The sequence below is a fragment of the Trichosurus vulpecula genome, chromosome 5 (genome assembly GCF_011100635.1).
Source record: "Trichosurus vulpecula isolate mTriVul1 chromosome 5, mTriVul1.pri, whole genome shotgun sequence".
Classification (NCBI taxonomy): Eukaryota; Metazoa; Chordata; class Mammalia; order Diprotodontia; family Phalangeridae; genus Trichosurus; species Trichosurus vulpecula.
Genome location: NC_050577.1, coordinates 210890140 through 210906061, shown reverse-complemented (window position 1 = coordinate 210906061; position 15922 = coordinate 210890140). Strand labels below are relative to the sequence as shown.

General features: G+C 40.2%; 1 protein-coding gene across 4 annotated transcripts in view; it reads left to right on the top strand.

The window, feature by feature from the left end:
- Positions 1 to 15922, top strand: part of TMEM117 (transmembrane protein 117) — a 218274-nt gene that overhangs the window by 20426 nt on the left and 181926 nt on the right. Inside the window, exon 1 of one of the 4 annotated variants that reach the window (XM_036761979.1) lies at positions 15778 to 15856. The exons of the other annotated variants lie outside the window; for them this stretch is intronic. The gene's annotated coding sequence lies outside the window, so the exon portion shown is untranslated. Of the gene's footprint in view, positions 1 to 15777; positions 15857 to 15922 lie in introns of those variants that run through there. 4 annotated transcript variants of the gene reach the window in all.

The following is a 15922-nucleotide window of genomic DNA, read 5'->3' as shown; positions in this document are numbered from 1 at the left end:
TTTGTGCCATAGTAGCCAATCTGATAGGTGTAGGGTAAGTGTTCTTTTAATTAGCATTTTTCTAATCAGTAGTGATTTAGATCAAGAAATGTTGATAATTTGGGAGGGGGGATTGTTTTCTATCCTGCAAGTTTATGGAAGTTGTTAATTGTTTCAATTCATTTTTAGATGATTCTCTAGGGTTCTCTAAGTATTATATATATTACATAGTTATATCCTATCAGCTACAAAACTGATAATTTTATTTCTACTTCCCTTCTGCTTGTTCCTTCATTTTTTTTCTTGTCTGATTGCAATAGCTAGCACTTCTAGCACTATATTGAATAATAAGGGGGCATCCTTTTTTTTAACCCCTGATCTTATTGGAAAGGCCTCATGTTTATCACCATTTCAGATAGACACTACTTATCCTTAAGGAAATCTCCATTTATTCCTATGCTTTTAAATTTTTTTAAAAAATAGAATGGGAGAGAGAACATGGAAATAAATGTATACAGTGCAAGCTACATACAGGATATATATCCTATTTGGAGTTTTCTCGGTGAAGATACTGGAGTGGTTTGACATTTCCTTCTCCAGTTCATTTTACTGATGAGGAAATTTAGGCAAATAGGGTTAAGTGACTTGCCCAGGGTCACCCAGCTAGTAAGTGTCTGAGTCTGGATTTGAACTCAGGAAGATGAGTCTTTCTGATTCCAGGCCCAGCACTCTATCTACTGCCCCATTTAGCTGCCCATACAAGATATATACGGGAGATAATTAATAGAGAGAAGGCACTGGAATTAAAAGGGGTTCAGGAGGGCTTCATGTAGAAGGAAAACCTTTAGTTGGAATTTAAAGGAAGCCAGAGAGATCAGTATATAGAGGAGATGAGGGAGACAGCAAGAGAAAATACCCAGAGGTGAGAAACAAAGTGTCTTTTTTTGTGCAACACCCATGAGACCAGAGTCACAGGATCAAAGAATACATGTTGGGAATGATGTGTAAGAAGACTGGAAAGGAGTGAGTTAGATTGTGAAGGGCTTTGAATGCCAAACAGAGCAGTTCATATTTGATTCTTGAGGCAATAGGGACCCACAGGAGTATGAGTTGGGGTGGGGTGTGGTGGTGACATGATTGGAACTGAATTTTAGGAAAATTACTTTAGTGGCTGAATGGAAGATGGATTGGAGTGAGAGGGATTTGAGGCTGGCAGACTCACCAGCAGGCTATTGCAGTAGTCTAGACATGAGGTTGATTAGGGCTTTCACTAGCATAGTGGCAGTGTCAGAGAAGGCAAGGGGGCATCTTTGAGAGATGTTGTAAAGGTGAAATTGACAGGACTTAGCATTGAATTGGACATGGGTGGTGAGAGATGGTGTGAAGTTGAGGATGATTCTAGGTTGTAAGTTGAGTGATTTGGAAGATACAGTAATAGGGAAGGTAGGAGAGGGGGAAGGCTTAGAGTGAAAAATAATTAGTTCCATTTTGGACATATTGAGTTTAAGATGGTTACTGGATATCCAATTTGAGATGTCTGAGAGGCAGTTGGAGATGTGAGTTTTGAAGTCAACAGAGGGTTTGGAGCAGGACAGGTAGATTTGAGAATTATCAGCATTAATTTATTAAATCCTAGAGCTGATGAGATCACCAAGTAATGCAGTATAGAAAAAGAGAAGAGGGCCCAGGACAGAAACCTGAGGGACAACATCAGTAGTTAGAGGGTGTGAGCTGGAGGAGGATGCAGCAAAGGAGAAAGAGAAGGAATGGTCAGTTAGGTAGGAGGAGAACCATGAGAGAGGTGTCTGAAAATCTAGAAAGAAGATAGTATCAAGGAAGAGAGACTGATCAATACTGTCAAAAGAGTGTAGAGAGGTCAAAGAGAATGAGAATTGAGAAAAGACTTTAGAAGTCTTTAGTTAAGCTAGAGACAGAGACTGCCAACTCCTCTCCCGTCTTCCCAGGGTCTTTTCCTTCAGCAGCCTGAAGTCAGATTGGTCTCCTCTATCTTCCCTCTTGTAGCTGGAAGTCAGAGGTGCCCAGAGTGACTGCAGGGTCCAAAGCAACTCAAAGCTTAAAGGGTCACAAAGAAGACTGATGAAAGCTGGAGCTTTCCTTGATTTCACCAACTCTGTCTCACCCCTCATGAAGGGCAGGGCAGTCATCTCCGCCAGTGAGGAGAGAGTACCATTTCAATAGGCTTTGGGACGAGGGCTGGAGTTGATAATGGAAAAGAACAGTATTAAAGATTAAAAAAAAGGTGGAATGAATTTAAATAATCTTTTTCTTCCCTCCAGGCTAACTGTGGATCAGTGAAAGTCTGTTCTGTTTATCTGTACGTGATTTCTGTGGATAAACCCAAATGTGTTCTTTACTAATGAAGTCACGAAAACATGAAAAAATAACTTCTGAGCATAAATGAAAATAAAATTGATGAGTAATTATTCATACACAAGTTGCCAGAAGAGTAGGGGTAGTGGGTATTTCAAAAATAATCTAGTCAAAGTAAGAAGTTAGGAAAAATCCTCAGTGCCAAATAATGTGAATGATCAAAAGGATCAAGGATGTGATTGGGTTGGAATATTGCTGTGGTATAGGAAATGATGAGCTGGTTGATTTAGAAAAACATGGAAAGACTTGGATTTAAGAAGGAAGATGCTTTCCACCTTCACAAAAAGAGATGACAAATAGAAATGCGTAATATGGTCTTACATATATGGATATGAGTGTATATGTGTAAGTATATATTTATAAATTTTGTGTGTGTATCTGAGTTTAATTGTGGCCTTCTTTAGGGTGGGGAGGGAGGGTAAAAATTAAATAAAAAGTGCACAGAGAGACCCAAAGAAAACCTACAAGGAAGCAAAGAAAAGCAGGGTAGCTTTGAAAAAATGTATAATATTTATTGTGCAGGTTTTCTTGAAATGGAAATTTGTTTTATATTGAATCCTTCTGCTGTGTACATGGTGATGTTCTTTTTTTTCCCCCCTTCTCTCATTTAGTCTCTTATGGTCATTCCTGTTTGCCTTTCTTATTTCTCTTGACTCCTGTGATTGTATTCCAAGTTTTCTATGCAGCTCTGGTTTTTCATCAGGAATGTTTTTATTCTGCTGGGTATTTTATTCTTGGTTGTACCTGTACCTTTTGTCTCCTGGAATATTGTATTACAAGCTCTCTATTTGTATTTAACTTTAAAATAAATTTTAAAAAATTGCAAAGAAAAAGTCCTGAGTAAAGTCTCGAGTCTGTAGCTGCTGCCCAAGGTTGTTTTTGAGTTGGTCAAAGCTGCTGGTGTCTGGCAGCTGCAGGCATCTCCAAATTTGGCTAGAGTTAACTTATAAAGGATTACTGATGTGTTCAGTAGCTCTGAAGCTCAGAAGTCCTTCTCATTGGCTGGTTGTTGTATAACCCCATTATCCTGCCCCCCCCCCCAACAAGATATATCTAACAGGTTCGAATAGTGATTACAAAGCCAATTTTCACATTCCCTCCTTTTGGTCAAAGCAGTCCCCTAAACCTCTTGAAGACCAATAAGAGTAATCCATATTTTGGGGGGGGGCCTTATGAGTGGCTGGTATCCTAAAGAGGCAGAGCATATACCAAAATGTTCATAGGCACTAAGGCACCTATTTTACTGTTGAATGAAATGTATTTCTGTACTCTACTGTGTCATGTATTCTTCCTTCTTTTGACCAGCTCAGTTGAGAGTGAGGTTTAAGAGTCAGCCACTCCATCTACCCCATCCTTTTGTTTGTATAAACTTCTACTTGCAAACAACAATTTTGTGAGATAATTTCCCATAACTATTTTCTCCCTCCCCCCAATACCTGCTCTCCCTGCTGTGTATTCCTCTTTTCCTCTCTTTCCATCCTTCTTCTAATGTCATCAAGATATAACAGAACCACTCCCAGGCCCTCTGTCTAATTAGATTCCTTCTGTGATCCCTAATGATAATAGGCTTCAGAGTGGACGCATAATCTCCTCATACTGGAATGTAAGCAATTTATATTCCTTTAGTCTCTTATGGTCATTCCTGTTTGCCTTTCTTATTTCTCTTGACTCCTGTGATTGTATTTCAAGTTTTCTATGCAGCTCTGGTTTTTCAACAGGAATGTTTTTATTCTGCTGGGTATTTTATTCTTGGTCGTACCTGTACCTTTTGTCTCCTGGAATATTGTTTACAAGCTCTCAATTCCTTTATGGTAGTAACAGCTAAATCATATATTAACTTTGCTGTGATTCCTTGTTACTTGAATTCTTACTTTCTGACTGCTTGCAATGTTTTTTGCTTGACCTAGAAACTTTGGATTTTGGGTATAATGTTCTTGGGAGTTTTTATTTTGCGATTTCTTTCAGGAAGTGACTAACTGGTGGAGACTTTCAATTTCCATTTTGCCCTCTTCTAAGAATTCTGGGGAGTTTTATTTTATGATTTATTGAAATATTAAATCTAGGCTTTTTTTTGGTTGTGGCTTTTAGATAGTCTAATGATCTTTAAATTTTCTGTCCTTGATCTCTTTTCCAGAGCAGTTGTTTTTGCTATATCTTAAATGTTTTTTTTTTTCTATTTTTTAGTCTTTTGATTTTCTCTTAATGTTTCTTGTCTCATGAAGTCATTAGCTTCTATTTGGTCCATTCTAATTTTCAGAGAGTTTGTTGTTTAAGCAAGTTTTTTTACCTTTTCTGCTAAGCTGTTAACAACCTTTCTAAATATTTCTTTTGTCAAGCAGCTAGATGGTTCAGTGCATAGAGCACTGCCTGGAGTCGGAAAGACCCAAGTTCAAATCTGGCCTCAGGCACTTACTAGCTGTATGATCTTGGGCAAGTCATTTAACCTTTGCCTAGGAGGCAGCTAGGTGGCTCAGTGGATAAAGTGCTGGACCTGGAGTCATGAAGACCTGAGTTCAAAACCCCCCTAACTAATTGTGTGACTCTGGGCAAGTCACTTAACACTGTTTCCCTTCACCCACTGGAGAAAGAAATGGCAAACCACTCCATTATTTATATTAAGAAAATGCCATGGACAGTAAGGTCCATGGAGTCATGAAGAGTTGGACACAACTGAACAACAACAAGGTATTCCTTCCATAGCTCACATTCTTTTCCATTTTTCTCCCTCAAGCACTCTCATTTCATTTATAAAAAATTTTAAATTTTTAAAAAAATTTTGCCCAAGCTATGTTTTTCTTTCAGGATTTGCTTATAGATGTTTTAAAGTGATTTCCTTCTTCTGGGTTTGGGTCACCATAATAGCCTTTTATGGTAGGATTCTTTTTTTGTTTGCTCATTTTCCCATCCTACTTCCTGATATCAGGCTTAATGTTATGGCCATGCTCTGGGCATTTATGGAGGGAAGGTCTAAGCTAGCCCTGTTATTGCTTTCTGGAGTATTGAGTATGCTATCATTCCAAGATCTCAGGGACAGTTCAGTCTGGGTACCTTCCAGCTTTCAGTGCTCTGAGTCATATGATCTTGGGCAAACCTGATTATTGTCCCTCTTATCTAAGCTATCTACAAGTTCCTACCCTGGGTTGGAGTCTGAGCAACAGGCTTTTGTGCTTACCTCCTTTGCAATTTCACTAAATTGCTGCTGGACTGAGCCACTGTCAGCTAGCTGAAAAGCTCTGCTAGTTCAGAGTGAAAGAACTGTAGTCTTCCTTTTACCTTCAATTCTTGTCCTGGTTATTCCTATGCAAGCTTCAGACTGGGCTAAAGGTTGAAACTGATAATCCACTTTGCTCTTGGGATCTATGCCATGTAGCTTCTGCTTGCTAGTCACATTATTTTGTTTCCACAAAGAAACAATTTCGTTGTTGTTCAGTCATTTCAATCATGTATGACTTTTCGTGACCTCATTTGGGGTCTTCTTGGCAAAGATATTGGAGTGGTTTGTGTTTCAACAATCCGGCTAGCAGCTGCGGTGGGGGTGTAAAACCAACAACAACCAGCACACAGAACGCTTCAAGCCCAGCTTCTTTTGATTTGCTTTACTAAGGAAAGCAACGTTAAGGGTTAACAATTTTACTTTAATCCAGCAACAAATATCATTCACTTAGTTCAGGGGAAAAAGCCAGCACCCTGAACTTCAGAGCAAATACAAACAAATTAAACATCAACAGACAAATCTTGTCTGACTCAAATCTCAGTGCAAAGTTACCAGAGTTTAACAAAGTCCAAACATCTGGGTTTCAAGCTGGAGGGCTCTTAACTACAGCTGCTCGGAGTCTCCACATCAGCACACTGCCTAATCAAATAGCACTGTCTTCCCTTTTTATGCACTCTTAGTCATCATCAAATGTCATCTGAGTGACCAGAACTTAAGCTCTTACTATTGGCTCTGGTCTTAGCAACTCCCCTTAGGACCCTGGGGGCTTCACGCCCACATAGTCTTAGCACCTAGTAGCTAGGGGTTTTGGGTCTACTTGAGAGCAAAGATGTAATCAGACCTCCTTTCATTGGCTGCAACTTAGTTACCAATGGATTCCACTCCTTCCAGGTCCATGTCATAACACAAATTTAAATTAAACGGCCATGGATCCTGGAACAAATAGAAGCATTATACATTGTAATCCAATCAAGCAGGAAACTAAAACATATCATTCGCAACAAAGCAAAACATATCATTCAGTGCCATTCCCAAATACTTCTTTACAATTCAAATGTCCATCCCTAGGTCAAAGCAAGTTAATCTCTTTGGCTAATACAGAGTGTCCAAATAAAGTACTTCTTGAGGGTGGGTCTTTCTCCCCACACCACCTTGCTAGTTCCTCTCAGTACCCTCAGGCAAGGGCATGCTTTAATTAGCAATGTCCCAATGAAAACAAAAAGGTCCAAATAAAGTTCTCTTGGGGATGTTTTCTTCTCTCCACATGGCAGTTGCAGGCTTCCAGTTGGTACTCAAAGTCCCAACTCAAAGAAAAGTCCAAACAAAGTTCTGTTGGGGATCTGTCCTCTCCATGCTGTTCCAATTGCCACTTCCAAGTCCTGAGGGGAGGCTGGGCGATAAACCCAACAGGGTGGGGTCCCTGGGGGTCCAAGGCACTTTACCCCTGCACCATAAACAAATCCACCCCTCCCTCCTGGGGCCCAAACAGTCCCGGGGGAGGTCACAAAAAGGCACACTTATCTCCTTGCTACAAAGTTTCCATCTTGGCCCAGGGCTGAATTCCAAGCCCCTGGGTTCCTGGTCATCTAGTTCTGGCTGGTCTCTCCTGGCTTCTGCCAGAATCCAAATCTTGATGTAGGCAATTCTCCATCTTTGCACTCAGCTCACCTTTCCAAAGTTCTCATTCAGGCAGTCTTCTGCTCTGTCTGGGTCAATATGTCAGCAGTCAACATCTACTACTTCTCTCTCCTCACCAGCTGCTCCCGCCAAATCTGCATGAAGGCCATTCCCTAATTTTTCTCTCAAGTCTGTACAAAGGCAGTTTTCTGCTCCTGTTCCAAAACTCCTCATAAAATATGGTGTCAAAACATTCACCCTTTAAGGACAGCCCTCCAGAGCCAGGCTTTTGAGCTCAAGCCCTTGATCCAGCCATCCTACCCTCCCCCATGCGTGTGATTTTTCTCTCCTTTGCTCTGGCCTGTCTCTTCTGGAGTGCTAGTACTGTGGGGAGAGGGAAGGAGGGATTATCTCTCACTTCCACTGGCATGATTTCCTTCAGGCCTTTGTTGCTTTTGGGGTTCTATAGAACCATAGCCACCCCAAGTATAAAGAGCAATCCAAAAACTGGGAAACATTCAACCACCCCAGTACCCCCAAATGCCATACTTTCCTTTTAAAATGCAGATCCTGCCGAGACTATGCCATTTGTTTTACCAATCTGGCCAGCAGCGTTTTGCATGCTGGTTGTTGTTGGTTTTACAACCCTGCAGCAGCTGCTAGCCAGATTGTTGAAACAGTTTGTCATTTCCTTCTCTAGATCATTTTACAGATGAAGAACTGAGGCAAGAAGGGTTAAGTAACTTGCCTAGGGTCACACAGCTATTAAGTGTCTAGATTTGAACTCAGGAAGATGTGTTCCTGACTTCAGAGCTAGCACTCTGTTCACTGGGCCAACTTTTGGAACATATTACAGATTTTATTCAGTCATTCATTTATGTCTGACTCTTTGTGACCCCCCCGGACCATAGCTCTCCATGGTGTTTTCTTGAGAAAGATACTGAAGTGGTTTGCTATTTCCTTCTCCGATGGATCCTTTTGTCAATCAATCAGAGGTTAAGTGACTTGCCTAGGATCACACAACTAGGAAGTATCTGAGGCTGGATTAGAACCTAATTCAATAATTTAGTTTATCCTTATAAGTTTAGTCAGGAGAGGGTAGAACAATTAGGGAAGAGTTCACCCAGAAGTTAGGACTTGCATAGAATTTGGATAGGCATAAATTAATTCCCTGAACTCAACATTCTGTCTCCCAACTTTGCTTTTGTACAGGTTGTCCCCTATTCCTGGCATGTACTCCTTCACCTCTACCTACTCAAATCCCCATTTTCCTTCAAGCCTCTGTTTAGGTGCCACTTTCTACCTTAAGGTTTTCCTAATTCCTCTAGTTTCTCTTTCTTTCTTTTCAAATTATCTTGTTTATACTTGTTGGTGTTTATGTACTATGTTCCCAGTAGAAAGTAAACTCAGAGATGTATTTCAGGAACAGGGATGTGTCCCAGGATACTGATATATAGGAGGAAGCACAGTGCTTTCTCACTGGGAAGGCCACTGTTGTAAATACCTCTAGCTACCACTACCAGTGTTTGGTCACGGTGGCACTCATGTCCTGGGCCTACCTTTTCCTTGGCACCCATGGGTAGTGGTGGTTTGAGGGCCAGATTTTCTGCATTCCAATGTTAGAAAAAGTTGAATGTGTGGATATTCTTGGTAAGTTCTTACACTGCTGCTAAGGAAGAAGCAAGCCTGAGGATTTTTTCTTCTCATTGTAATGTTCCTTAAATTATTATAACACCAAATTAGCATCTCTTGAGTAGTTTGATACTTGTATCTAAGTACTTGGAATGGGGGGAAGAGCCAAGATGACGGTGTGAAAGCAGGGACTTACTGGAGCTCTCCTACAAATTCTGTCAGATATCTCTAAAAAAGTGAATCTGAACAGATTTGAGAGAGATAGAAGCCACCAGGAGACTTGAGTGTGGCAGATCTCCAAGCAAGGAGAGTCTGCAGGTTCGACAGGATGGATCTGTGCTTTGAGAGAGCACTGGGCATGCAGAACTAAACCATACCTGAGTGGGAGCAGGAGCAGGAGCAGGAGCAGGCCCAGGGCTGAAATGCTAGCTACAGCAGCGATCCCCAGGCCTCTTAGATTAGGACAAGAATATTTCAGAACCACGAGAGACAGAAGGGCAGAGCCTGCAGCCACAGATGCAGCTACTTATGAGACTTTTGGTCCACAGTCTAAAGGTTTGAAACTCACCTTCTTGAACTTCCCAGAGCCATGATGACCAGGTAGAATGGCTCTCATCCCTCCTGCAGAGAATACTGCCCTGGGAGAAACCCTGGAATAGAGGAGCAAGAAGTGGGGCTTCAGTAGCCTTTTAGCTTGGGAGGCTAGAGAAATGGCCCCTCTTGTGATGCCCCAAGGCAAAATATGGACTTTCAATAAAATAGAGAACTTTCAGGCTTTCTCAGTGAAAAGACCAGAGCTGAATAGAAAATTTGACTTTCAAACACAAGAATCAAGAGAAGCATGAAAAGGTAAACAAGAAAGAGAAATCATGAGGGACTTACTAAAGTTGAATCATTTTCATTTCATTCCTACATGGAAAGATGATATGTGTAATTCATGAGACCTCAGTATTGGGGTAGCTGAAGGGAATATACATACACACACACACACACACATACACACACACACACACATATAGACAGAGGGCACAGGGTGAGTTGAATATGAAGGGATGATATCTAAAAAATCAATTTAAGGGATGAGAGAGGAATATATTGAGAGAGGGAGAAAGGTAGAGATAGAATGGGGTAAATTATCTCACATAAAAGTGGCAAGAAAAAGCAGTTCTGTAGGAAGGGAAGAGGGGGCAGGTGAGGGGGAATGAGTGTATCTTGCTCTCATTGGATTTGACCTGAAAAGGGAATAACATACACACTCAACTGGGTATCTTACCCCACAGGAAAAAAGGAGGAAGGAGATAAAAAAAAAGGGGGATGGAGGTAATCAAAAGCCAACACTTTCAAAAAGGGACAGGGTCAAGGGATAAAATTGAATAAAGGGGAACAGGATAGGAGGGAGCAAAATATAGTTAGTCTTTCATAACATGAGTATTGTGGAAGGGTTTTGCATAATGATGCACATGTGGCCTATGTTGACTTGCTTGCCTTCTTAGGAAGGGTGGGTGGGGAGGGAAGAGGGGAGAGAATTTGGAACTCAAAGTTTTAAAAGCAGATGTCCAAAAAAAGAGTTGTTTTTACATACAACTGGGAAATAAGATATACAGGCAATGGGGCATGGAAATCTATCTTGCCCTACAAGAAAGTAAGGGAAAAGTGGTTGGGGGAATCTTAGTATGTCCATTGTAGTAACTGACTAGCAAGTATTGAAGAGAAATGTTTCTAGTATTTCCAGAGATCTGAGAAAGAAAACAACATTCCATTCAACCAACTCATTTTCCCTGTTTCATTTTAACAAAAGATTGCTTCTTACCATGTACTGAATAACGATAGTGTTTCTTTTGTTTCTGACAGTTTGCAATTCAGTAAAATTGAATGCTAGAGATTTTTTGCAGATTTCAGTGCAACAATGAAGATTTTGTTTTCTCAGTTTGTCCTTTTGCATGTTTATATTTTGCTAAGCATTTGGAATAGAAAACCAGACATTGTGGTATGGTGATATAAGAGAAAGAATGACAAGAAAATGGAGAAAATAACTTGGAAAATGAAAAATTATCATTTTATTGTAAGGGCAAAATGTTTATTTTTAAAATTCTGATATCTTAATTGGTAAATAGCACAAACTTGTCACTATTATGATGATGCACTTGTCATTCAAATATTGATGATCACTATAAGTAGTACTTATTTTATTATCATCACAGTGATAGTGTCCACAATTTTGGAGGAATGGCAGGTATGTAAAATGCCAAATCTTTAGCCAAGGACTGGCATCATTACATTATCTATGATCATTAAAGCTAGCTTCTTGTGAATTTAGAGTCAGGCCAGAAATTGTTTTAGTGTCAATTCACCATCACCATCCTCATTATCATTTATTAAACCAGTGTTTGAGTGTTGAATACTAGACATATTTTTATTGCTTATATAAATGTAACTCCTTTTCATAGAATTATAGAAGATCAAGAATCAAGCCAAAAAGGTAGTTTTTGAGGCTAGAGATGCCTTCTACCATGAGTTACTGAATCTAATTTAAGTTATACATTATACTTATAGTTCTCCTAACATCATGCAGTCCTGTGGGGCATTTGGGAATCATTATCCCATTTCAGGATACCTGTTGTTCCCTAAATTGAAAGTTCCTCCTCCCCATTATGTTTTATATGCCCCATATATATTTCTTGGGCCTTCCTAATATAAAATTCCTATATGAGGTCCCAATCCTTTACCAAAAATACACAGCAAGAATTAGTCAAGATGGCAGCTCCCCCAAAACTTCTTTTAAATGTGCCAAACAGTTCTGAATAGGAAAGCCAAATAGGAAAAAGGTCACAGTGAGTCATTTTTCCATTCAAGGGAAGCTTAGGAAGATAGAGCGGTTTCTGGACATTATGATGAAGGCTTGCCAGGAGCACAGTGCAGAAGAAGCAGCACCAGGCTGTGGTGGCACCAGACTTTGGTTGCAGCATCACTGGGCTCAGCACCTAGAGAAGGGAAGGGGACTGAACACCTGAGCAGAAAGAAATCCCAGGGACCCTCTATTCTAGCATTGTGAACAGGAATGGGTGCAGTCTGGCAACTGTATCACATATAATCTAGTTCCAGGTCACGGGTCAAGGGCAGAGAAGAATGGTCACAGTCATGAGGGAGCAGGCATCCTATAGAGCATAGAGCAGGAGGCCAGTGACCAGACATCTCCATGGATCTCATCATGTTGGAAACATAAAAAACTTACAAGGCCATAGGTGAGCTAGGAAATAATTAACATAGGGAAGGCACTGGAATCAAGGAGGATTGGAGAAGGCTTCCTGAAGAAGGTGGGACTTTAGTTGGGGTTGGAGTTTATAGGGAAGTGCCATGATTGGAACTGAACTTGAGGAAAATCACTTTAGTGGCTGAATTAGTAGGCCATTGCAAAAACCCAGACACGAAGTGATGAGAGGCTGCATGAGAGTAGAGGAAGTGTCAGAGAAGACAAGGGGGGCATATTGGAGAGATGTTGTAAGTGTGAAATTAACAAGCCTGGGCATCAAATTGGATGTGGGTAGTGAGAGATAGTGTGAAATTGAAGATGACTCTAGGTCGTGAGCCTGAGGGCCTAGGAGGATGGTGTTGTCCTCTACAGTAATAGGGAAGGTGGGGGGGGGGCGGGTAGAGTTTAGAGTGAAAGAGAATTAGTTCCATTTTGGACATAATTCGTTTAAGATATTTCCTGGACATCCAGTTCAAGATATCTGAGAGGCCATTGGAGATTGTAATGCCAATGCAATATCTATAGCCGCTGCTATGAATATGCAGATGTATTTCCAGGGTAGATTTGCAAAATGTAATAAACTCTCTTCCTCAAAGACAAAACCAAGATATTTATTCAGATACCAGAAAGCAAAATCCGCCATGGTAACAAAAAAGTTTGTACACATCACCAATCCAGGGAGTACCGACACCTCAAACATTCTTTGTTAGGCCTCCCCACAAAATAGTTACCCCAGGAAAATTCCTCCCTCTCTCACTCATGCTAGCTTCTCTGCCTTGCTCTCCCAGCTCTGCCTCACTCTCGCTTTTGGCTCTGTAAAACTCCTCCATGTGACTCATGTACCATGTGACCCAGGCTCCATGTGACTCAGGCTCCATCACAGCAGTTAGCTGGGCCAGAGCTCAAAGCAGGTCACATAGGCCTATTAATGGATGGGGATCTTCCTATTCCATTAACATTACAGATATGTGAAATTAAAGGTCAGAAGAAAGTTTGGGGCAGGATAGGTAGACACTAGAAAATTACTGGTTTGGGTTTATAGACTACTAAGAAAATTCTCTTTCTAACACACACACACACATACACACATATAAATTGCTGGATAAGTATACTTTTCTATTCTGTTATAAAAAAAACCTTGTCAGTTTGTTTCCCTTTTCTTTTATCTGTACAAATCAAGTAAAATGAAAAGTGAAAATCCCAAATGCCCCATCTCGCCAGGTGCTTTTGTTAGCCTTCATTGAAATCAGTTGCACATCTATTAGCACTAAAGAGTAATGAGCTGCAACTTTTCAACGTAATAAGCTATATAGTTCCCTTAGAGGATCCAAATACTGTAAAAGAATGTATTTAATCAAGCCAAATGATGTAAAGGTGTTATAGTTAAGTAATTAGTTGGTTTCTTAGGCCCTCTTTACCTCACCTGATTGAGATAACTCAAGAGCTGAAGGGCCTTTCTTCTGTTTGACCTATAGACTTCTGTGTTCTTTTCTACACTCCTCCTTCCCCCTTCCATCTCAGGTCTTCTACCTATATGAAGCAATGCTAGAAACTTCTGGTGAGAACTCCTATTCAGTGGAACTGCATTAGTTAGATGGACCCATTCATCAACAGGACGATAATATATTGATCAGAATGACTTCATTAATTAGTGAAATGCAACTTAAGTGGAGAATGGACAATATTTTGTAAAAACTAGAGAATGAGATATAGCATGTTGTGGTAGTGCTGAATTTGGAGTTAAAAGACCTGAATTTGAATGCTATCTTAATCTGAATTAATATTATTACTTGTAAGAACTGGAAGGAGTTACTGTCTCCGGGACTCAGTTTACTAATCTATTAAATTAAGGCATTGGACTAGAATAATTCTCAGGCCTTTTTCCAATCACACCTTTGAACAAATAATAATAATAGTAGCTGTGTTTATACATCTCTTTAAGGTCCACAAAGAACTTTACATACGTTATCTCATTTGAGCCTCACAACAACCATGCAATGTAGGTGTTATCACTGTTTTATGGATGTGGAAACTGAGACTAAAAGAAGTTAGGTGACTTGTCAATCAACAAGTATTTATTAAGTTCTTACTATGTTTCAGGCACTGTGCTAAGTGCTGAGGATACAAAGAAATGCATAAAGTCAGAAAGTGGAGTGTCATGTGTGAGCTGCAGAGTAGATGGATTGAAGTGTGTGGAGAGGACTAAAGTATAAGATTGGAAAGGGCTAGTTTGCAAAATGTCAAAGAGTGCATTTCACATTTGATTGTGGTTACTCAGCTCTGGAGAAGAGGGCAGTGAAATGGTCAGATCTGTGTTTTAGGAAAGTCACTTTGACAACTGAGTGAATGATGGATTATAGTGGGGAGGAATTTTGAGGTAGGGAGACCAACCAGAAAGTTGTTGCAGTGGGTCTATGTGAGATGATGAGATCTTGTACCACTGTGATAGCAGTGTGAGTGAAGAAAAAAGGGTATATGTGTATACGTATGTGAATATGTATATATATGAAAAATGTGAAATTACAAGATTTGATAACTGACTGGATATGTAGGGTGATTGGGAGTTAAGGAGTCAAGGATGACACCTAGGTTGCAAAACTGGGGGACTGGAATCATGTTGGTACCCTTAATAGTCATGGTTGGGAAGTTTGGTAGAGGGGATGGTTTTGGGGAAAAAAGGTCTGTTTTGAAGATATTAAGTTTGAAATGCCCATGGGTCATTCAATGTGTGATATACAAAAGACAGACAGTTGGTGATGTGGGACTGGAGCTCAGGAGAGAGATTGGAGCTAGATATGGGAATCATCTACATTGAGATGATAAACTCCCATAAGAGTTTATCTCTCAAGTTTTGTGAAGTCATTAAGTGAGATAGTATTAGAGGGGGCCTATAGGGGTAGAGCCCTGGGATATACCTTTCTTGATCTCTGCCTCCCTCTTTCCCCAAATGTTAAGCTATTAGTGCTTTGTTTCTGAGATTACTTTCCATCTACTCTATATATATTATACTTATATAGTATATAATGTATGTATATAGATATAGTAGTTTGCATATTGTTTGTTCTGTCGGTCAATAAATATTTATTAAGCACCTACTTTGTGCTAGGTGTTGTGCTAATCTTTATTAGAATGTGAGGTCAGGTACTGATTTTTTCTCTTTCTTTGCATTCCCAGCACTTAGCATAGTCCCTGGAATATAGTAATTGCTTAATAAGTGTTTTCCAAACTTTGAGTGCTCCTCAAACAACTACATAGGTAAGGATAGCATGTTAAAAATAGTTGCAATGTCTCAAGGATCATGAATTAGAATAGAAAGAGGATGGGAGAATGAACAAAACGTTCAGGGAAGGTGCAGTAGGGATTATCTGTTTGCAGGGAATAGGAAAGCTTTCCTGCTTGTGATATTGGAGAGAACAGTTCATTGGTACCTTTCTCAACAAGTGGCAGCAGGTGTGTGTGTATGCGTGTGTGCACATGTGTGTGTGTGTGCGCGGGTGCGCGCGCGTATTGTGTTTTTCTCCAAGTCATTGGTTTTCACAACCATTTTAGATGTAGGTGCTGGGGAAGAAATAAATCCCCCACCTCCAAATCTGTCTTCCTTAAAATGGAAAATTTATCAGTTCCTCTCAAACTCCATGCCTTTCTCTTCCTTTGTCTTCTTCCCAGAATTTTCTGCACACCATTTCCAACCAATCATCTCCTGCACGCACAGCCTCTGGAGTTTTTCCTGAATATCCATTGCTGTGCATACTGGGATTGCTATGCTTCAAAAGGTGGGTTACATATATTATGTAACAAATTTGTAGTGGACCCAGTCAAGAATGAATTTGTAATTTTCT